Source organism: Anser anser (genome assembly GCF_964211835.1).
Source record: "Anser anser genome assembly, chromosome: 3".
NCBI classification, from domain to species: domain Eukaryota; kingdom Metazoa; phylum Chordata; class Aves; order Anseriformes; family Anatidae; genus Anser; species Anser anser.
The window spans coordinates 92,689,013-92,710,988 of NC_139722.1; the positions used below are offsets into that span (position 1 = coordinate 92,689,013).

Below are 21,976 nucleotides of genomic sequence, written 5' to 3' on the forward strand. Positions count from 1 at the left end.
GAACCCACCTCCCTCATTTTGGCAAACCTGTCACCCAAAGAGTGTGACGGGCAGTGGAGGTGCCTGTGGAAGCCAAAAGGGCCGTGCCCTGGCAGCTCTGAGCACTGGGTGTGGGTGTTGCTGGCCCTCCTGTTTTCTCCGAAGAAGAGGAGGAAATAACCCCGTGCAGACACCGTGTGGCAAGTGGTTGCAGGCAAACTGTCACACAAAACACAAGGGGAAAAAATAAAGGGGGGGTGGGGGGATGAATTGTTCCCCCCCATCCTCCCATATCTGTTTCTCAGAGATGTCTGTGGTGTTATTTATAATATTACTGCTTTACTTGGGGGTTGGGGGGGGGGCTTTATAGGAATCTGATGATATGATATGATTCCATATTTTAAAAGGTTTTTTTAATGCTAAAGTAGAAAAAATATTGGTTTACTGTATTAAAATTTGCAAGTACTTAGTATAATCTGGCGATTAAAGCAGTCTTTTACTCGGATGCTTGTAAACCATAAATTCCCCCTGCAGAATGGCTGCTGTGGCATTTTGCCAATTAACCTTTGCGTGCTTTGCTCCTGGTTTGGATCTGGGCGCCCAGGCCGCTCGCTCGCTTGTTTATTCATTGCTGTTAACAGCATGCTTGCCGACTGAAACACACAGAGCCTGCTAGCCATGCTTAGGTCCCCCACCTCATGCAATATGGATGTCTTGTGTGTCATAGAAGAAGCCTGACTCATTAGTAAAAGAAAAAGATATTAAATAAGCATGTTGATAGAAAGCAAACAAACTCGGCCATTACGGTGACAATGTTTTAGCGCTAGCAGAGGCACAGCAAATGTGAGCTCAGTGAAATGGTGAGGAGAGGGGAACTGTTTTTTCCTCCCAAATATTGGCAGTTGGTGCCAGGGCTCTGACGTGAAGAGCAGGGACCCGCTCAGGTTTGCCCATGGCTTGCCCCATATCTTGTGTTCATATTTAGGAGCATGATGTACGGTATTTGCCCTTCTCCTTCCATCGCATTGGTGGTTCTGAGGCCCGCGGCCTCAGATAATGGTTGAGATCAAAAATATTTTAAGCTAAAAAGCTTATTACAGGTGTGGAGTATTATCAAATAGGTGGAATATATATTCTGTGGACCGTGCTACATTTATTATTTATAACTTACAAATACATGACACTTCAGAAATATGAAAGCAAATTTGCTCTCTCTGTTCAGGGTCTATCAGCTCACGAGTCAGTCTCAGAGTCTGCAATCTGAAAAGGTCACTTTGCCATCTGTAAGCAGCTTTAAAGCCTTCGTGGGCCTTAAAACATCGGGCTTAGCCAGTGGAAAAAAAATTCTCCTGGAACAAGACAGCTCTGCCAGCAGAGAGCTGGAAAATGGCTGTGATGAGCCTGCCATCTCCTACTCTTGATGCAGGTAGAGGAAGGAGAGCAGGTTTCCTAGAGCCAGAGCATATGTCTGCTTCAGCACAGCTTCAGCTAATAATTCTCACATTTATCTGTTCCAGGCTTGTCTCCAAACGACCAAATGTAAAACCTGACATTGCCTTATGGATACATGAAACAGTCAAACCGGTGGGTGGTCCTGGCTCCACAGAGCCTGGCATTCCCTTGTAATCTCTCCTGCCTTTCTCTGTCGCTGCGGCCAACATATCCCACCAGTCAGCCACCAGCACCTGTAGTCTGCTCCTTCTCACCAGGCCCGTGTCAGCCAAAACGTGCCACAGGCAAAGCACGTTTCTTTAAATCCAGCTTCTTTCCACCCCAACTACCAGTACCTGCCGTGAGGGGAGGTGAGGCCTGGACACGTCCCACCACACAAGCAGTGCCACAAGCACGTCGAGATGTCTCTCAGCACGCGGCTAGCTCCTCTCCCCTTTCCTGTACTGAAGCACCAAGCTTTGTGACTTCATAAAGGAGGCGCCTGGAAACACGGTTCCATTTCCCCCTCCCCTGGGCAGGGCAGGGAAGACCTACAAGCCACAGTGGCCAGGCTGGGGGCACGTCGGTCTCCTTGGAGCAGCACAGCTCAATCCAGGGGTAAGCAGCTGGTCCTTGCTAATTTGACACAACCACTTCTGCTTATCCGCCTACTCCTGGTTAACTTTTCCCTCAAGTGCTTTTGATGCCTCCCTCTGTGCTGCCTCATATATATGAGAAAATCTGGGGCAAGAACCCACCTTGCTGCCCCCCTCCTGCTTCCAACCCTTCCTTTAAATGCCTTGCTAGCTGGCACCAGCTGCCAGCATTGGACTGTGACTAATGTTAATTTTCTTGCACAATAGTATGCTGAGCTTCTTATTACCTAACTCCAGCCTTCCTACCATCTTCTCTTCTTATTTTCCCATTTATTTCATGCATCCATTGCAAGTCATCAGCTCTTAGATGTCGGAATTGCCAGTCTGCTTTACTCAGGAAATGAGGCTTAGGTGATCGTGCTCTGTACAACTTCAAATAACTGTTGAATACACTGGCTGATTCAATTTGGCTGACGGAGAGCAGGCTCAAAAGTAATTGAATTCCTACAAGTCTTGTACAAGTAGGCAGCTAGCTGGAGCAGAGAGGAGCTCTTAGGCCATGTGACAGAAAGGGAGGTAGCTGATGTATTTGCGTCTTAAGAGATAACAAACTATTCATAAGGGAGATGCATTAATCAGTGTCCAAAAAGCTAAATTTGTACCTTCAAATGGCCACAAGACACTCAACCTGGAATCTTGTGTAACAGTGCTTGTTGAATGGCTTGCTTTTTTATGTATTTGCACAGTGATTGGGACAATAGTTTTAGCTCCCTGAGAGGGTTTGTTAGTGTGTTATTACACACCATGAGGTAATAATAAGAGTAATAAAGGCAAAATGTACTAATGAGTGTTTCCCATCCAAAAAGCTATTTTGGGGGGCAGCGTCATTCTGTAATCCTTCCAGGCTTGGCACTTCCCCATAGATTTCTCTGCCATGGCCTTGTAAAAAACATGTTTGGCTTTAATGCTCTAATTTTATGCCTCTTTTTTATTTTATTTTTTTCAAATGGTGGCATAATAGGGCTCAAATGGACATTTGGGCTTTCTTCATTGTTCCTGCTGGGGGTTAAAGGCAATTCTGGCACTGTATCATAGTGCAGTTGGGGTACAGCCATCTTCTCAGGCTGCCTCCTGTCCTGGTCTGTAGATCTCAGGAGACCTCCTCACCACCAGCTCCTCTGACCACTGCAGCTCTGAAAATACCTGGAACACAAAATCTTACCCCACCATTTTGCTTATTGCCAGCAGCAGATCCTCAGCCCTTGCCCACCCTATTCCCATTCCAAGGACAATCCTTAAAAGTAGCTAGATGATATGTAGGGATGTGTAACCCTGCAAGAAGTCAGCTGCCTTGCCGGTGGTGGGTGACATAGCTAAACTTGGCTCAAGGTTCCTGGCTCCTGACTGCACACAGAGCAGAGGAGATAAGTACAGTACTAAAATCAGTGCGAGGTTTTGTGCAGCGATGTGTGCTCACCCAAAACAGGGTAGAAGGGAGTATATAACCACAGGCTTTTTTTTTCTGCAAAAAGACATTTTTGCACTGTAAGAGAATGAAGAAAACAACAACAACAAAACTTGTGCAGGAGTTTGGCTGTCATGTTTCATGCAGTAGTGCCATGTTACAGAGATAAACATCAGTGCTTGGCTTACAGATTGTCTCAACACCTGGAAGGCTGCTGTAGAGACAGGTTTAATAATTAATTGCTATTTCCCTGAGACAATGCACCCTGGATCTCTTAAGGAGCACATTGTATGCTGGGTAACAGGAGGAGCAGGCAAGAGACAAAAGGATTGAGAAAGATAAACAGAGTGAGATCAAATAACGTTATTCCTCATGTCATCATAGAAATTGGACAATAGTCGCCTGATCCTTGGAGAAGGTTGCCCGGTGATGGCCCAAAGAACTTGAGGTCAAAATGTTGATATTCCAAGGTCGAGTAAATGGCTCTCGTATCGTTGGCGTCAGAAAAGATGGGAGCAGATCAATGCTACTATGTTGGGCTTCTGTTATATCAGCTGGTACAAGTGTTGACCCTACACTTTTTAAAATAGATAAGGTAGACTTTTGTGGGTAGAAGGTTCTGCTGTCACCGATCCCACAGCTGTTGCTGCCGATGTTATTTCTTCTGCTGGGTTTCTTGCCACTCCTGCCAATGCTGCTGACGCTGCTGCACGTATGACAATTAAAAGTGAGTGGGCTTGAGTAGGGGTGGGTAAATGATGTATTTCAAGGTGCAGTGGATAAAAGCATCTGGTGCATTTCCAGGGAAGCAAAAACCCTCAGTATATCAACCGCACATCTCTCCCACTAAAACTTTTTTTAAATCACTTGCAGGCGCGCAAAATATTTCAGCCAGAGCAGTATTAATGATGGACCATGTTGTTTAATGTTATTTCAAACCAGAGTACAGGTACAAGCATTGCAGGGCAAGGTTGTTTGGTAAAATGGGTTAATAGATATATAGCAGTTGATGGCAGAGCACTGCATGTTCTGGTAGCAGCGCTCTTTTGCAAACTCTGGTACAGCATGTAATCTTATCATAAAAGCTTATTTGATCAAATGCGTACGTTTGCTCATGCGAATAGTCTAATCTCAATGGAATCAATGAAAGAAGAAAAATTATGAACACGTATAAGATAGTCTTACTCTTGTACAGATAGCTGCTGGTACGTGCCATGCTGTGAGTTTAGGCTGCTGGGGATCTGTGTGTGTTTCATCATTGTTTGAAGCCTGTTCATGTCTTGGGCAAGACACAAAGTCTATTTTTTACAATGATTTTTATTGCTGAACAGGATCTTGATTTCAGTGAGTCAGAAAGTGTTCTCTGATAAAGGTGTCAGCTCAGATGGCTTTGAAAAATGTGTTTCCTTATGAACTGTAGGTGGGTATGAAGCTTCTTTGATAGTACAGTGTGCAAATGGAAATACTAGTCGTGGTCCTGGGCAGCTAAATTGCTTTTACAGATGTGTATGATGCTGTTGGGTACATTTTCCCAGTGCTTCTGCAAGAGGAAGGAACACCTGAGCTGGGTTTAATAGAGGAAATTACTTGGGACCTGACTGGCTTCTGAAAGATACACGATCGCTGAGGAAAAGCTATGTTTGGCAAGCTTCCTCTTTGTTCGTGGCCAGACCCTCAGAGTATAAGGCATCTTAGGCCAACTGAAACTACTTTTATACTACCCGAGTTTTTTACCCTGCTCTTCATAATAATTTTGGTAGTTTTTGACTGTACATCTGCCATGCAAAACCAGACTAGTCTGAAGCACAGAATTTATCAACCAAATCTGTAAATATCTCCTCCGTAAGACATTTGAGCTAATTCATTGTCTCTGTCATGAAGAGAGACTTTAAAATATGAAATGGTAAGTTGTATGTGAAGAACCAGTAAGAACAAAGGTGAGATGTGTTTGAGGAGATGAGGGAATCACTCTCTTGTTTATGAAAAGCAACAAATAGCTTGTGTGACTCCACGGTGTCTGGACTTCTAGGCGAGTGCTGGAACATGAAGTTGTGACACGGTAATTGGCTTGTAAAGATTGAACGCATTTCAATCTCAGCTCCATCTCTGCTAAAACTGCTTTTTCTTGTCTCCTTCTTTGCTGTAAGTGCTGGCACTCTCACTATCCATGCTGGTGATAAAATTCAGGGGTTGAGTACTTTAATACTTGCAGTGTTGGAAAAACATTAGCTAAGCAAATCTTCCAGTATTTCTGTAAGAACAGTCATAAAAACTGTCTTTTTACATGTAGGAATAAGGGAAAATGGAGAATATAAGTGACTTAACCGTAGCAAGTTAGTGGCAAAGTTAGGATGATGTTATTGATTTCCACATATCCTCTACAGACTCGTGAAAATTACAGTCCCTACTCATTTAGCTGAGTAGCCTTGGACTGCTTTGTGCAGCACTGGTATGGACTCAGCTGTAATAAGTGATGGGATCTCAAATTTCTGGCATTGATCTTCCTTCAAAACTCTTTGACACTAACTGAGGCACTGGAATATTTTTTAAGGCTGTTGAGTTTCCATGTCATACCCTCCTCACTCATGCAGGGGCTAGTAAAACCTGTATAAGGAGGAGTTATGAGGCTTTGCACATCCGTGTTGGCAAAGCAGAGCATTGCCCGATGGAGTGATGGGAGAAGCTGCTTGGTTCCTCACACAGTGTGTGCGTGGCTCACTGAGCAGCGCTAACAGCGTGGGGAGGAGAGGATGAGCCTCCCAGGTCCTGGCAAACCTAGCCCTGTACACTGAGCTTTGTGGATGGGAGAGCTTAAGACCAGCCATCCTGGTGTTCATGCATGGCTCAGCTCACAAGCCCAGGACTCTCTGTAATCTTTCGCACTTGTCCCTGATTCCTTGCAAGTGCAGTGGTGGTGGAAGTGTGCCCGGAGCATGCAGAGCAATTGCATGCCCTGATTTATGTAGGGCATCCCATACAAGATCGTGGCTATGTATCATACACTTCCTTGGAAGCTGCCTTTTGAATGGGTGCCCAACTCACAGCAAATGCTGGATTGGATTTCTGCATTGTCATTCGTGTGACAGCAGCCGCTGTGCATCTCCCTTATTTAGATCATGGTTGCCCTGGGTGGATGCCTCCTTGTTTCTTGCATCCTGGAACAACTGCAAACTACATCTAAAAAATGCTTTAAAGTATGTGTAAGCTTCCAAATCAATATTGCCTTTTCCAAGTACTCATTTTGATGTTTTTTTTTTTATGAAACATGAACTTTTAAAGTTCGATTGCTGCTCCAAGGTCACTTATATTTTGCATCTAGGCCTGTGCAATGATTCACTTTTTGCTCCATTTGCCACTGACGAGAATGGATGAACTTCAGAGTTTGATTTCCTCTGTGGAGTTTTCTAGGAGCTGGAGGTCAGTGATTAATTTTATTGGGACAATAAATTAAAAAGGAAGGACTATGTCATTCTTCTTCAACAATGCTTCTTCTGGAGATGACAGCCTAATAAATTACAGGCGTACAGTGAATCCTGAAATGCAGTCAGCTGCCTCGTGCTGGCTGGCTGGGACAGAAGGAGCAGTACCCGTAGCTTCAGTCAGTGAAGTCCTGTGGAGGCTTTACCCCTGCCTTAAGCCAGCACTGGGTGATGCACTTCTGTAAGCTCCTGTGGCTCGGGAGCTGCTTCACAAATCTTGAAAAGAGGGGACAGGAGCTAGAACCAGTAATTGTATGAGCCATCTCATTGCGTTTGTCCCCTCCTGTGGGTTAATTCATGGATATTAAGCCCAGCAGGGACTGTTATGATCATCTGCTCTGAACTCCTGCTTACGTTGTGTAATTTAACCCAGTAATTCATGCATCGAGGCCAAACAACCTGTGACTGAACAAGAAGGTATTTTTAGAAACACTCTTAATCCCAGCTCAATCATTTCACTTAATGGATAATTCTCCCTAAAAAAAAAAAAAGCCTTGGAAAGCCTTTCACCTGATTTTCCTAAGTGTTACCAGGAGGTAATCAGTCTGCCCGAGGCAATGCCAGGAGTCACTAGCTAAGGTCAGGGAAGGGAACCGGGTGAGTGAGCTCCCAGCTGGTGCTGCCAGTGTAAGAAGTCCTCCTACTCCAACGTCCACAACGTGTTCATCATCAAACCGAGCACACAACTTGTCTTTCTAAACCCATCAGCTGTTGGTTTCATTAAGCGCCTCTGTATACGGTACTCCGCTGTGCAGCCTCTTACTATTTCGGACTGCGTTTTAAGGTGAAAAGATGCTCTCCAGAAAACCAGCAGCTGACATAAGCTAGGGTTTAGAAATGCTTAGCTATTTTTCCTTCTCCTCCACGTGGCTGAACAATTGAAACGCTGAGCTGCAGCCTTCTGCAGCAGGAGGCATCCTGGGCCTGAGGAGGCAGGAGGCAGGGCTGCTGGCTTCTGGGCACAACCCCTAACATGCAAAATTTGTACTTTTGTCAGAATTAACCAGTGTTAAAGGCTTTTACTGCTGGGCAGCTACTGGTCAGGAAAAAAAATTAATCCATTGGTGTTCATGCTCTTTTTCAGGCAAATTTCCACTAATACTTAAGCAAGGGCATCATAGTTTTTCTTGAAAAGCAAAGCTGATGAGCTAATACAAAAACACATGCACGCACTCCTGTCTGTCATTTTACGGATGCTAATGTGTTCTTAAGAATTTGGCCACAGGTTTTGAAGATAAAATCTGCTTAGTGGCTCAGACATTTACAACGCTGCCAGCAAATATTCAGAGAGGGACTGCACAACAGATGTGCACACACAGGGGACACACGTCTCTGTTGTTACAGACATGAGAATCATTTTCCGTGGCTGTGTGTTCCCCTGCTTACGCTACTCATTTGTGGTGCGCCTTTTGAAGGGCATTTTCTGTTGCTTGTATTTTTCTGTCAGTGAGAATCCTAGTGTTATTGTTGGGGAGCATCTAGTTGTAATCCTTCTCAGATAGCGCTGAAATCTGCTTTTTTCCGGTGTGACCCAAGCAGGGGAGACAGCAGCAGTACTGTTACAGCTGTAATGAGACAGGGAGAGAGAATCCTCTTCCCTTGGGGTTTGTGGGGGATGGATGCATTTCTTCTGAGTCCAGGTTCAAGGTAATAAGCTTTAGAGGGTGAAGGTCTTTGATACCAAAGCTGGTAAGAAAAGGAGGGGGGAGGAAAAGTAAGAAGTAGGTATCAAAGTCCCCATCTATTTAATTACAACCCTCGCTTGAGATCCACTGAGCTGGAGCCGTCCCTGACCCCTGCCGGGGAGGTTTCCTTGGCAGAGCTGCAGAAACACCCAGTACATTATGCCTGGGGGCATTTCATTTCTCTGAGACTCAGGCAACGTTGGTGTCTCAATGTGTACAGTATTTTAGCAGTAATCAATTCTGTAGAATATCAATTCTGTAGAAAATCAAAAAGTAATCAATTCTGTAGAAAAATGAAACCTTTACTTGGGATTTTTCTCATTCAACCACTGATTAAATGTCTTTGGCCAAAGGACCGGGTCAGAGACTCCTTATCCACCTCAAGTCTTTTTCAGACTCATGGATTTTAGGCTAGACTAGCCCACCATCCTGTATACATAGGCAAGGGATTTATTTTTTTTTTAACCTTACTGTTTGCCACATTGAAGTGTATATCATTTCTTTATGCCAACTTTATCTTCAGGTCAATAATCCTGGCATGGGGTCCTAACAATCTTTGAGTGTTTTTTTACTTTATTTTGAGTCATTCTTCCTCCTTTGATTCTTTGTAGTTACTTACAAGTTTAAATCGGGAGAGAAAACACTTCCTTGCTGAAAGTTGAATGGGCTTTGATGAGCCATAAATTTCAACTCACCTAATGCTTTCAGCATACTGGAGGAGCGACTCGTGATGGCAAGAGATTGAGAGCCACGAGTTTCCTTTGCCTGCACTGGTAGTGACAGTAACATAGTTATCACTGTTCAAAAAGCAAGCATTCCTAAAAGCAAGTAATCATAAAGAATCCATACATTACTACAAAAGAGCACCAAATCAATTACATCAGATTCTATAAAATTGTTTTGTATTTTTTTTTAGAAGCAGCTTTCTGAAGAAGTAAAGAATTCATTCACTGTGTTTCTGTAATCACAATTTTCTCTGGGGGCAAGCAATTTATTGTATCGTATAATGTGGCCTCATAGCAGCAGTGAAAAACCGTGCTAACAGAAAGCTAGCTTCCTAAAGCACGAAGGAGCTGAGCTGGCATGTGATTTCTGGCAAGGGTGGAGTATTAGCTCTTCTTTGGAGTTTGACCAGACAATCAAATTTTGACGTTGCTTCCTCTGAACAAGCAAAATATGGCACAAAGACTGTGAAGCAAGTATGTTAAAAAATGTAATGAACTACAGATGTATGGGAGGGTTTGATCCAAAGCCCACTGAAGTCCGTAGAAAGGAATACTTTCTCAAACACAGTGTGAATGAGAGAAAGGGAGAAGGAGAAAAAAGTGAAAACTTAGGGAAAAGAAGAGCAAAGAAAAAAAAATGAATGAGGCAACAGGATAATTGGGATTTTATCACAGCTCTCTATCCCTGTCCCAATGTATACCCTTCACCGCTACTGTTATTTTTTCAAGTATTCTTTATGGAAAGACCACATCTAGGACCCTGATCCTGGCCCAAAAGCTCTCGGCACGAAGCATTTTGCCAACTGTCTGTAAGGCTCTTCTGTTCATACCAAACCTTTCAAGAACGAGCTGCTCTTCCTCTACCTCAGACCTACCCTGCGGGGCTGCTGGAGATGCCTTCACTTCTCCTGGGACCTGCCCCTCTCCCTGCCCTGCTCACGGAGCTGGCACGTGTGCTGTTCTGCCACAGAACCGCTCTTTTGTCTTCTTTTCCTCATTGTGAAGTCAGTCTTTGCTGAGAAACAGACAGCCGACCAAAACAATCTTCTCCAAAGGTTCAGAACTAATCTTAATGTAATCTGTTGGTACCAAAGACATTAATTTCTTTTGAATAAGACTGGATAAAAAATTAATGCAGATGCTTATCCAATAAACTGTTTTTTCTCAGTTTATGGAATTATTCTGCATGCCTGTGCGAGTTTTTCAGTATGCCTTTCTTCCAAACCAAAATTCAACCCAGGGAAAATTTACCTTGCCTTTATTACAGTCATCAGACTTCTAGTTGAGTGAACTTTCCTCTTTGAAGCAAAAGTCAGTTGTGCGCTTCAGCCAATTGTATTCACAGCTCCAGTCCGAAGCACTGAATCTTCTTAAAGTATATAATCATTTATTTGGTCCACCGTTTGGTAGACCAAAGGATTGGACTTAATTGGCAAGATGGGTGCTTGCAAGAGAAAAATGCTACTTGGAAAAGTTGTGTGTTACTTGATTAGATCCCCCATTGGGGATGTTTAAACAAAACAAAATGTTTAAACAAAATCCCCCCATTGGGGATCTTTAAACTACTGGAAAAGTGGGGCAGTCGGCAACGAAGGAGCCCTGGGGAAGGGAGCGTGGTCAGTCGGGTTATTTGACATGGATGTCAGTAGATCAGTAGGTCTCTCTGTTACCAAGGAAATATTTCTTTCCTGAAAAATTGCTCTGAAAATGACAAGAAATCCCTTACTACTGTGGCTAGGAAGAGATGTTTTTTGTTTCATGTTGTATGCGTTAAAGACTTAAAGACTCAAAGCAGGTGAAAAGATGTGTGGCACCTCACTAGTACGAAGTAGTAATGGCAGTTGCAGAGGTGGAAAAGGGATCCTGGAGCACCTTGATGAAGGACACCTGAAGCAGACGTGGTGCTGTTGATTACTCTGACTGGGGGTGTCCAGATCGATCACAGCGCGGACCACAAGCCGCACGGACCACGAGCCGCCCAGGCCTCTGCCATCACTCCGCCTTCCCCATGGGGAGAAGCAAGTCCTCCGTTTACCCAGGCCCTTCCCCTTGCTTGCCTTCGGATACCCCATGGCACTGAAAACACCCACACGCCGCTGCCAGCCTGCGTACTTCGGAGGAGTGGCACGGGCAGGGTGTTTGGCTGGTGGCCCTGTCACGAGGCTTTCGGGTCCCTCCTCTCACCCGCACCCGAGCAGGCCCGAGCCACCGGGGCATTACAGCTCGCACACAAAGCTGGGGTCAGGGAAACACCGAGCTGCTGTCAGTTTTTAAAATCTTTTTTTAATCTCTTGTTCAGCCCTCCAAGGAACATACGTAAACCCCAGACCCTCCAAACCATTCACTATTACTTTTAATTAATTATACTAACCCCAGTTGCTTTGTCGTATAGGACGTAAACAACTCTTTTGACTAACTAAATGCTCAAATCAGGTTGGAGGAGGTTTTAATTAGTTAATTTAATTAATCACAAAGTCTGTTCATTGCTGTTCGTGTGCTGTGGAGCAATCAAAATGGCTGTTGTTATGCAACAAGGCTGCAGCTGTCTTTCTTCCCCTAAGATAGTTTAAAAAGATGTTCTGTCTGTGTTTTGTAATCTGCAACGACAGGTGTACTTTGTCTTAGGTTTCTGTCTTACAGTTTAATACAATTTCATATCCAGCAGATCATTTGTTGGGGAAACGTGCTATCGGGAGAATGGGTCATGTCATTTAGAGAGGAAAGGTACAAGTTTGCAGCGAATTGGGAATTCCCTGAGTACCACGGTATGTCCTGTTCCTAGCTACTGAAGGTTGAAAAGGACAAAAACATCATAATTTGAGGCTAGATTAATAAACGCATACACAGGAAAAAAAATCTTTAAATGTACTTTTCTAGCAAAAATGAGGTAAAACACTGTAAAATATCAAATCCTTTATTGCTATAAAATTAACTTCCAGGTTTGAAATCTAGTACGGTGTGAGACTGGAAAAAAAATCCAATGCAATTAATTTGAGAAGCATATTTTGTAACTTTAAAAAAATGAGATAATTAATCTACAGTAGTCATATTTAAGAAATATATGTAACATTCATAAAAATCTTCAGGCTGACCTCAGTGCATATGAACCCTGTTGGGCAGACTCCTCTGCTGTGTAAATAATGGTAATTACTTTGAAGTCAGTGACCCAAACTCTGACAATTTGGACGGCCTGGAGATCTGCCTGTACTCATTTTTCATACGATAGGCACAGAATGGGCAACAGCGAGGCCAGCTAGCTTCCCAAGCAGGGCAATTGTTCCTCCACCCGGATCAAAAGGGATTATTTCTCGCTGGGAGTTGAAAGGGATCTTTAACCTGCGTACAGTGCTCGGTGCTGGGTCTCTGTGTTGTGGTCAGCCGTTCATGCAAACCCTGGGTGTTCCCACCACCTCTTCTCTCCTTGGCTGTCAGGTCGTAACAACATGTGGCCACTGCTCACCTGGTCTAGACTCACGCGGTAGCCCGGAGGTAAAAGACACGTCAGCACTAATGAATCTTTGGGGTTGTCTGGTTTGCAATTCTTCACCTAAATTACACTGTTTATTTTCCAAAATTACACAGGATGCTTTGAAGAAGAAAGTTTCTGCTTTTCTTAGGCATCTTTCTTCATGCTTTCTTCTTGGAAAATTGCAGGTGCATGGTATCACTGCTGCGAAAGTTATTTATTATTATCTCTACTGGGAAATCGATCGGTGCTGCAGAGGATAACAACAAACACTTATGGCAAAGAAGAGATGATATTCTCCTGTGGTGATACTGATGACACTGATAGATGGTAAATACATGGTCAGAGAAAACCCCACTGTTAGCCCAGCAGGATTGACCTTAAACAGCTATGTATGCCTATATATATATTCTGATTTCAGCCTGCCACCACGCAAAAGCAAGGGGTGTAGTATACTCATAGGCTGAGTGCCAGCATTAAAATTGCATTTGCATCACTTTTGTTTGTTTTTAGAAAAATGCTCTCGGGTGTGTTTGCTTGAGTAGTGAAGCAAGAATTTCATTATTTAATATGAGACTCTGAGCCCCGGAGTGGAATACCAGCCACTATTCCTTTACTGTTCTTGTAGTCAAAAAGCAATTCTGAAATCCATCAGAAGTGTCTGTCCCCTCCCGGTTCTCTGAAAGCCTCAGCCCCTGCATCTACTGCATGTCCTGTGATTGAAAGCACATGCCAGGGCTCTTCTGCACCTCTGGTCCTTGTTTTGCCCTGTAAGCTTGTCCTTCTTGCAGCTGGTGGTGGTGATGTTCTCTCTGATGACTATTTTTATTTGAGGTCCCACAGAGGTCAGGCTCTCTTTGCTAGGCACCGTGCAAACACTGCCTGGGATGAGATGCAAACCCAGTGTGAGGCATGGAGGAACCCCCCGGTATATTCTGCAATAGAGATACAACACCCTAATTTAATTCCACTGTCTATTCATGTTTGCCAGTGGTGTCACCAGGACATAGAGCTCTGCATTTGCTGCTGTGGCTGTCACTAGCAAACTGTTCAGCTACAAATCTGTTACCTAGTACTTAAAGCGTGATGATGGACTTTGTTAAAACAAGCAAAGCTGATTGAACAGGTCCACATTGTGCTGCAGGAGTGATTGCAGCTCAGGGACAAATGAAGTTTCTCCTTCATTTGGTCTAGAGGCCTAAATTTGCCTCCTCTGGGTTCACCACCAAACTGTGGCTGATGCCAAGGCAAACTTGGTTTCAGTCCTTCAGGAGGGGGATGCACTTCAGACTTGGGGTAGGTGAAACTCATGCTGTAAGTGTAAGATAGCGTTGTTTTTTTCTCTGTGATCTAATAAGTAACTTTCTTTGACTTCTTCAGGCCCCAGCCTTGCCAATTTTAATAACTTCTGTTATTGTTTTCTGAAGGGCAGCATTTGCATTGTTGAGGAAACCTAGCAACACTCAGTGAAAGAAAAATAATTAAAATGCAGCAGACTATTAGAAACGCAAGACTGAATTACGGTCTACTGGGGAAAACTAATCTGAGTGTGGCTAATGACATCCTTTAGAAACTGATACTCAGCTAAAAAGACATATTAATGTCATTTGTACTGATAATCTACTATGTTAGTGCTTGTAAATTGTTTAATTTAAACCATTCAAAAAAATTTAAGGTTGTCACTATTTAAAGATCCAATGGAGTATCCCTCGAAGTGACAGACATTTCTTTCTCATTGGCAGCTTAGATATGTTTACATTTCATGGTGTCAAAAAAGGAAAATGAATATGAAAAGCCAAAAGGGAAAAATAACTTCACAGAGATGACAACCAAAGTAGTGTATGTTGGAAGAATCCGTAGGTAAAGCTAGTGAGAAAGAAGCTCAAATAAAGCAAATTCCACCCTGGCCCTATTAATATGTGATATAGTTTAAGGCAGATTGGCTGGTCCCTATTCAACCGCAGCTATTTAAAACCCAAATTAGATTTTACCACAGCGGATCCCTGGTTAGCTAATACAATGCTGAATGGAACGTAACTGTCCGTGCAGACGGACTGTGAGGTTGCGGTCAGCACTTTCTACCAAATCTAGCTTGGTTTTCCATAATTGTGCTAAAGCACAATAACATTTGGCTTGGCAGACGAGATTTAAGATTTGGGTTTGCACTTCAAGGCTTTGTGTTGTGTAGGGTGATTGTCATGACATAACTACTTCAACAAAAGCCCGAGTGTAGACACAATTACACCAGCAAAAAAGGTGGTTTTGTTGTTATGGCTTATGTTGCTTGCCAAGCTGGAATGCGTTTGACAGGCAAGAAGCTCTCATTGTGTAGGAGGAGTTTACTGGTACAACTGCACCAACATGACAAAACTTTCAAGTGTAAACAGGAGCTAGGTGGTGATTCAAGTCAGAATGTCTACTAAACGCTTACCAAAGTGCCATTTGTTTTCCAAAACCTCACTTTTTCGGTCAGACATGGGGCCTCCCTCTTGGTGGGGAGGGAGAATTACACTGCTCCATCTGGGGAAGGCTGAGCCAATGCATCGAGCACTACAGGAGACAGAGTACAACAGAAAAGCAGTGCCCTGGCAAGCACAAAACCATGCAAAAATCAGTCCTTGCCCTGCTTTTTCTTAGATTTGTATGACTTATCCTAACGCTTCCCCATGTTACTCGTGCCTGCTGTTACTCCTTTGCTGGCCAGTGTGTGGGTACAGATGGGACAAGAGGGGTTTAGGACACAGAAACACCTCTTTTGTACTTTTTCTGTAGTAAGAAAGCAGGTATTTCCATTGGAACAGAGGGGAGAGAAAAAAAAAAAAAGAGAGAGAATCCTTTATGATTGTGTGCCAGTAATATTTTGGAAATCCATAGGTTTAATGAGATAAAAGAACTAAATGCACGAATGGTGTCACTAGCAAGTCATCTGAAGAGTGTAAGGGAAAATGCTTTTAAAATCTTTGAAGTAAACAATCATGCAAAGACAGAGATAGCTAACACTTGAGGCAAAAGATGTTCAGTTATAGTGGGAAGTCTTTGTTCTAAACAATTAAAGCTGAAATTCCAGAGTAGATGAGAGAGACCTGAACTCCTCAAACATTTGACAGCTTTAAAGAGAAGTCTGCAAGGGTTCAGAGATAAGCCTGCATGAGGAGGGTGGCTGAGGATGGAGCCAGATTGCCTGCTTATGCAGCTCCTACGGACGCGTTGCAAGGGCTGAAAAGTAGGTCCTGCCCACGTAGGGCCATTCAAAGCACCATACAGGGGCGTGCAGACATCCCAGAGGACCCAGGAGAAGAATCACGTCCTCCACAGGGAGACGAAAAATCCCACATGCTAACCAGGGAATTAGCCTATAGGTAGTGCAATGCAGCAGGGCACAGAGAGCAATTTAGGTTGGATGGGACCTCAGGGGGTCACAGGGTCCATCCCCCAGCTCAGAACAGGGCCAGCTCAAGGCAGCCCTTGGCACCTCGCCACGGTCTCACCCTGCTCAGGAGGCTGGGAGTCTCTCTCTCATAGCTAAGCATTTGGCAGGAGGAGGACTTGCTCTTTAAAACAAGGCTGCGGTGGTGATGGCCAGTTTTGCAGGACGAGCTACCAGGTAAAGCGTGCACCCAGGAAATGGGATTTCCTAGATGTGCGACAGTGCCCGGAGTGTGCTGTAATCCCCGGCCCATGCGGTAGCCTGACAAAGAGAGAAACATTTCCTCATTCTAGTAAAGCCGGTGTGCGTGCAGCTGGGCTGTTGGAGTCGTGGGGCTTAGGTGAGAGGTATGGGCAAGGAGCCATGCAGTAGGACACATGAGCTCCTAGCTCTCATAGCTCTTAAGGGATTTTATAAATGGCAGCATATTCCTTGTAGCGGACATGGTAATAATCCTGGTAGCAGGAACAAAGGAATGAATAGATCTTGGATCCTCATGAAATGGAGACGTGAGGTATCGGTAACCTCTGTGCTGGCTGCGAGCACATGGAGGACTTACCCAATCTAGGATTTACCAACCAAAGGCTTCACTCAGTGGCTGGTAGGGTAGCTGTGACTATGGGCATCACAGTTTGGGAATTTAGCTTCACAAGGAAGATGTGTTTAAGACTGAGGCACGTACATATTTTTGGAGGTCTGACTATAAGTATATATGCACTACCGTGACTGTTGTATGTGACAAAAGGCTTTATAGGACAGAGTTCAATCTTCTAGATGAAAGAAAATTGGGGGGAAAAAAAACATTCTCACCGCACGGTAATCTGAAAATGATCTTTTTTGTTGTTTTCATTCTGGGTACAGTGAAGCCAGGCATTAGCATTACTAGTGTAATCTTTTGATTCTGATTGTTTTCAGTAATATCCGTACGCTGTAACAAGCTTTGCTGTATGAGAGTCATGACTAAGCTTTGAATAATTTGGATTCTACTACAATTTTTAATAGTGTTTTCCAGTTTAGTGCCTTCTCCCTCCTCTGTTATGGTTGCCATTATAAATTTATAAGATTTCCTAGCAAGAGGATTTCTTACTGCCCAGACCTTTCCTATGGAGACACTCGGCAATATTAGCAACTCTTTGTTGAATTATACTTATGTCACATTTGTACAGCCACCAAGAGGGCTGCATTTCTCTTCCTTAACAAGCTCATTAATGTTTACTGAAAATTATTTTATTGAATTTATGCATTCATTTCACTGAACTTATGCATGACAGAACATTGTCAAAAGCTGTATCTTTTCTCAATGCTGGCCAAGACAAAATGTTTTAAACTTACAGTCGAACTTGTGGCTAGCATGTGATTTCCTAGCTCCATATTTTGAAAGGACTTGCCACAATTGGAAATGTGATTACCTAGGATGATGAAGAGTGAGCTAATCTTTTAAGGCAGGTATAAAACAGTATAATAAAATGCAGAGGATGACTGGGAGACCCTCCTTCCTAGTGGAATAAGAGAGGAAACAGAAGAGTTAATTTATACTTTAACAAACAGAAAGTCAGCCCACTGCTCTCAGAAGAGAAAGACAAGCTGTGTCTTGTCGAAGATGCTGCAGCAGTACTTCTGACCACCTGAAGAGTTACAGCTTCTCAGTGGTGGCTGGAGGTCTGTTGTCAAGATCATTGGTTAGCCAAATGAAGTTTATTCTGATTAGAAAGTGCCCATATTTTAATGGATGAGTATGTCAAGTTTTAAGTGTCTGTCATTCCAGCTTTTCTGGTCATTTAGTTGTAATGAAGATGCTCAATAAAGTCATTAATTTTTGAAAATCCTGGGGACAGCCCCCCAGAGGAGCTCAGCTTTGAATGAGGGATTTACACTGCTTAACTACAAAACTCCTCTCGTGAAGAATGTGTCTTATAGATCACCAGACTCTGAAGAGACCATGTGTTTCTGCACAGCATACAAACAAGTGTCCTAATCAGGCCTGGTATGTTAAACAAGGGCAAGTCTCTTAAAGGAAAAAGGGGGAAAAAAAAAAAAAAGGCTATTACTTTCCCAACTGTATCAGATCTCTCTTGGTATGTATCTCAATGTTTTGCTGGCTGTGCCAGCCAGTTCCAAGCCCAATATTTATTTATTATTTTTTTTCTGGGGGGGGGAATCTTATTCACTGACCCCACTGCCTCTGCACAGGGGTCCCGAATCTCTCTACAGAGGCAAAAGACCAGCACCTGCACGCCTTTTGGCTTTGGGCCTTATTCAAAATGCAGCTTTGCCCTTTTCCTTCTGCCCCTGTGAAGGTCTTGGAAGTGTTTATAAGAAAATATCTTATTTTCCACTTGAGATAGAGCCTCAATAGCTCAGCTGAAATTGCCTGGATGTTCTAAACTTATGAGCATCATCCCACCAGAGATGTGTTCTTGAATGTTAAATTTAGGCTAATTGGAGGCATATCCTTTAATTTAGCAAGCTGAGGTTACTAATACAGATCAAGAGCTAAAAATTAACAGTGGAGATGATGTATGCTAAATGCCTAAGTGATATCTTAACCTATAATTATACAAGTTCTGTTAATAGTGAATAATTCAGATCTTCAGGGATTTCAATAGTCTAATGGGCTGTAGTTATTTCCAATTTACAATATGGTTGCTAGGTTTCATTAAAATAAGAAAAAGGACGTATAGCGTGGTAGAAGCAAATTGGTGTTTGAAGTTATCACCCAGGAATCAAAATATGAAATTTAAATTAGAAGGTGTCCAAGCAACACAATGGCACCAGAGCTGAGCGTGGATAACGAACGCGAGCGTTGTCGGAAGAGTGAGTACGCAGAGGGTGTTGAATGAAGACGGCTCTAGGAGCAACACGCTCTGTGACAGCCAGACCTTAGACGCTGCACTGCGGCAGCTTGTAGAGAGTCCAAAACATGTTACAGACCTCAATTAAGCCTAGCTACATTCTTCTGAAGCATCTACGTTTCCTTATCAGTGCGTTGCAGATGGCAGGCTAAGGCACGATAAGACGCGTGCCTTATCGGAGCGGTGTGATGGCTCGGACAGGTGGCACAGGGCCATAGCCTCCTGCTAGCCCATGGCCGGGGGCAGTTTGGCCACAGCAGCATGTGGGGGCTGCTTGTTCCCCTCCCCTGGTCGCCACCACCCGTCCCATCCTCCTGCCACCATCCTGGCTCTGCTCGGTGGGGCTGGGGCAGGCCGCGTGCCAGGTTGCTCGCAGACACGCTCCTGCTTTCTGGGTCTCTCCCAGCTCCTGCTCTTTCGGGCCTTACCATACATAGACAAAGTATTTTGGGAACATCTAGGACAAATTAGATTACCTGAGAGATACTAAAAATACCACGCAAATAAGATGAGTGACCAGCATGTGTCACAATTTGCTGGAAGGCAAGGCAGCTGACATTTTGATACTGAAATTTGACTTTCGATTTCTTGTTAATTCTTCTGAAGTGTACTTTAAAGAATATCTGCTTCTTATAAGCAGATTAACAACTAAAATAAATGTTCTTTTGTGCCTAAAGATTAGCTACTTCACCAGTGTTTTGTTAGTGATTCATGTTACCTTATCTAAATTCAGCCTCAAATTTCTCACGTGTATATCATCCAGTTTTTGAATCTAAATTAAAAATCTGCATTTCTCAAAAAGATAGAAAAGTTTGCTTGCTTTTTTTTTTTTTTAATTTTAATACATGGAAGCTCTGCAGTTTCCCCATTAGTGAATAAGCCACAAGATAAGATTCAACTAAACAATTCTTTCTTTATAAAATAGGTTTTCCCAACAACTCCTTTTTACTTTTTTTGTTCGTGAATCAAAGTAGCCTCTTACATCTCACACCCAAATACATGTACCCATTTTGTAACATATTGCTAAATATCTCTGATTTACATAACAAGCAACAGCAAAACTCCACGTACGTTGTGTTAGTTAAGTTACTATTATTATGTAATTACATAATGGAGAAATAGCAAATTCAAACTCTTAAAATGCTGATCACGGAGTATATTAAATTACAGCATTGCCTCAACTGCAGGGCAGGTGCGCTCCGTGGCACACCCTTCGTCCTGCAGATGACAGGAGAAACCAGGGCCTGCCACGGCTCCTCACCGGCACCCAGCGCCCGAGGAGCCATTTTAGGCCCGAGCCGGGTCCTGCAAGCGGGACACGCGTGGGGTTCGCGCCTGTGTTTGAGGCATGACCCGGTGAGTCACAACAAATACGCATTTTACTCAGGGATCCAGAAAGGTGATGTGCTTTGGTGTGCAGGTTCACTCTGAAGGTATGAGTAAAAAGAAATGGGTCCCAAGCCTGGTTTTACATGCAGGCGAAGACTGGGGGCCAGCACTCTGGATTTGGCTCAGGGCCACGTGCCACCAGTGACTCCAAGGTCTGCAGCCCCCGGAGCCTCACTCCTAAATCTTGGATTTATCCCGAGCAAACCACATCCCTCTCCCAGCTGCCCAACAAAATGGTGTACCTATCGGGATTGTATGGTTTATTTATGTACTGTTTGGAAAACACTTTCAGATTGGTAGAGATGCCGTGTTACTACAGAGTTATGTTAAGCAGTAACAACACAAATCAATAAAAATCGCCAAATAATTAAACATCTTCAGACACTTAACACCCACTGCAACTGCCATTAGCAAGAGGTTTGAGGGCTGTTCACAAATTGCTTCAGCATATTATAAATTCCCCGTAGAGCACTCAGATGTCCCAGCGATGGCAATGCATGCTGCACACACCACAGTCCTGTCCCTGTGCTATTAACAGTAATGGTTTCACATTGAACAATCCTGCCCTGGGAATACAGATGAGGACACGGCACACTAGAGATGCATTAGCAAGAGGCGAGAAATGTGGATGGTCAGAGCACACAGAGGCGAGACCATGACTCACTGCATAACCCGAAGGAGCTCATTTACCTTTTCTTTAGCGTAACCCTGTGAGAAACTCGTAACAAAATTTAATTACTCCATGGACTGTTATGTAGTCTGATTAATAATATTTAGAGAGCACTTTGAGATCTCTGGATAAAGGCTGTTTTTTGTTTATTTTTTGTAAGGATATTATTACTGCATTCTTAGCTTTCATTTTGTGAGTTGAGTCCCAGAGTTTAAAGAAGCCCTTTCTGATGCTCTGCACACATTTTATTTCTGTGAAACTCTGACAGCTAGTGTCAAATGCCAGCATATTCACAGGGCACAAACCATCTGCTTTTGCTGAAACTAAATATTCCTGTGTTTACTTAGGAAAATGGATACAGACAATTTCAGTTCTCACAGCTGTTCCTCCCTGGGAAAGAGGAGGGTAGGAACATTTTTGTTCTCCAGTGCAGAGGAATAGTAAGCTTGACTGACATTCCCCAAACTGAGGTCTGCAGATCCTGCAGGCCCAAATTATTTGCCTTGTTTTCCTTCAAAGTCCTTCCCCCTCCCTTGCTTAGGGAGTAACGCCACAGCAGGTGTTGCGAATTTCTGATAGTTTGTGGGCAGTAGGACAGGCTGCCAGGGGAACTGAGATTGTATCATGCGCTAATAAAAATAATAAAAAACTTCTCCTCGCGCTTTTAAATAGTTCTGACACTGAGCGATGAAGTAATCTGTGATATGTAGTGCTGTGTGTGCTTTACCTTGTGGTTTCGCATGTGGCTCCTGGAGGCTCTCCGTCATGCATTCAAGGCAGAGCTGATCTTGCTCAGCCTGGAACTACTGGGA

The 21,976-nt window shown here is 43.6% G+C and overlaps 1 long non-coding RNA gene across 1 annotated transcript; it reads left to right on the plus strand.

The window, feature by feature from the left end:
• Nucleotides 1-3: 3 nt before the first annotated feature.
• On the plus strand, nucleotides 4-5,581 carry LOC310897938. Its single transcript, XR_014582811.1, has 3 exons — nucleotides 4-179; nucleotides 1,202-1,405; nucleotides 1,497-5,581. It is a non-coding gene; the product is annotated as an uncharacterized lncRNA (long non-coding RNA).
• Nucleotides 5,582-21,976: the final 16,395 nt, after the last annotated feature.